The sequence below is a fragment of the Palaemon carinicauda genome, chromosome 12 (assembly GCF_036898095.1).
Source record: "Palaemon carinicauda isolate YSFRI2023 chromosome 12, ASM3689809v2, whole genome shotgun sequence".
NCBI lineage: Eukaryota > Metazoa > Arthropoda > Malacostraca > Decapoda > Palaemonidae > Palaemon > Palaemon carinicauda.
The window spans coordinates 30,857,364-30,859,863 of record NC_090736.1 but is presented as its reverse complement, the minus strand read 5'-3'; positions in this window follow the sequence as shown (position 1 = coordinate 30,859,863).

Below are 2,500 nucleotides of genomic sequence, written 5' to 3'. Positions count from 1 at the left end.
TTGACCAGGTTAAGGTATCCCCACTTAGATAAAAAAAAAACCATATATACAGTATTTATGAATAAATATATTGGTATGTTATGTATAAGCTATCATCATCATATCATCACTATCATCAGCTCTTGGAAGTCCACTGCAGGACAAAGGTTTCAGGCATGTCCTTTCACCCCCGTCTGTTTATGGTCTTTCTATGCCAGTCTATATCCACAAATTGTCCTAGTTCGTCAGTACATCGTCTTCGTTTCCTTCCCCTGCTTCCTTTGCAATCTCTAGGGACCCATTCTGTTATTTGTAGTGGCCATCTACCATATGTCATTCTCATTATATGTCCTGCTCAAATCCATTTCTTTTTCTTGCTTATTGTTATAATGTCATCTGCTTTAGGTTTGTCTTGTATCCATATGTACATATTTATAATCCCATGGGATAGGATTATATATTTTACTCACTTAATCTTATGTCACCCACGGTATGCACAGAGGCTCTATGAATTCACGCTATATGTCTCAATTGTACCATCTCTCTGAACTCGACTCAATTCTCAGAACCAACCTCCCTTCACATTGTCATCAGCCACGTTTTTCTTGGTCTACCACGTCCTCTCGTTCCCAGCGGCTTCCATCGAGGTACCTCCTGGACTAAATCATCTTTCCATCCTAAAATATGCCCCATTCATCTCCATCTTTATAATCAAACTATATCGTTCACACTGGGTACCCCTACCACCTCACGAATGGCTGCATTTGTTATATGCTACTGCAATTTGATTCCAAATATCCTTCTTAATGCTTTATTGTCAAGACCAGAAATTTTGCATCAGTTGTTACTGTGTTCTACCATGACTGGTGTCCATAAGTTAAAATCGGTCTTACAAGTGAAATGTATATTTTGATTTCACTGTGAACTGATATTCTATATGACATTCAAACTGTTTTTAAGATACCCATTGCTTGTTCAGCTCTCCCGATATTCTCCTGGAATTCTGTAACTAGTGGTCCATTGCTGATAATGATGGTTCCTAAATATTTGAAAGAGTTTGAGTTGGGTAATATTACTCCTTCAGTAAGGCAGTTTGCCTGATTACTGCAGAGAGAGGTCAGACTAAAAAACAAAGTAGCAAACCCTGCATATAAAACAAGCTTGTTTTCTAAGCGAAACATATATCATGTGTCTGTAGTATCAATAAGTAGTGGACCAAGAACATTGCCCTGAGAACAACCAGATATCACATTCCAGTAATCACTATTGGGCCCATCAACAACAACTCTTTGCAATCCAATACTTGAGAACTCAATAATGATGCTAAGACAAGGACCACTTACTCCCAACTCTTTATGTGTGAAAACAAGGGCTTGTTCAGCCCTCCCGATATTCTCCTGGAATTCTGTAACTAGTGGTCCATTGCTGATAATGATGGTTCCTAAATATTTGAAAGAATTTTAGTTGGGTAATATTACTCCTTCGGTAAGGCAGTTTGCCTGATTACCGCTGAATCTGCATGATATCTGGTTGGTCACCAATCCAACCTTTCTTCTCTCCAGTACTAACCTATCAATAATTTCCTGTACTTCATCAATTATAGAGACAATTAGAATGATATCACTTGCGTATTCAAGATCACATAAACCCTGCTTTACCTTGTTCATAACATCATCACCATAATAAACAGTAGAGGGGACAGTATTCCAATTTGCGGACCCCATATTTGCATATCCATTATGATGTTCACAATATTTTCTGATAGGCAGTGCATCAGAATCTTTTTTCAATATACTACATGAAATTCTATAAAATACTTTCTCGAAATCCACAAATCAAAAAACAAGAGGTGACTAGTTCTTTAAACTATTGAGCTACATATCGAATATAATTTTGATTGTCACATTCTCAACCCTTTCTGAAACCGCGTGCTTTTTCAAAGCATTTTATCTATTTCGGGTTTCAATTTATTCAATAATGCCTTGGAAAAAACTTTCTTACCTACTGTCAATTCCCACATTCTCTTAAGTTTATTTATTCATACATATCAAATGTTTGTTGCAGCATGATTTATGCATAACACAGGTCTGAGAGAAGTGTAGCAAAGTCCTCTGACTGCACATAACCTTTATACTTACTCTTTGATGTAATTAGCAATTCAAGTACATTCGTATGAGAAAACAATACGAGAGAAATCCTTAAATGTGTTATATATAGGAAAAACGAATTTCTCCTTTGCAGAGGTTTAAATGCCTTTGTTTCGCCTGCTTCCCAAATAGTTAATAAATATTGCACGCGCTTTGCTGGGTTATACAACTGAATATTAGTTAACTTTCCTTTGTTTATACAAATCTTTCATATCATATTACTTACAAATATTTTATTTCACGCAAGAAGTTTGGAATTAGTCTGCAATACACAAATAAACACAAACAGACTGGAATGGAAAAGGCACACCCCCTCCAGAGAAAAGTAAATGGTTCAACAGTTACGGAATCATGAATGAGACTGTGCAAGAATC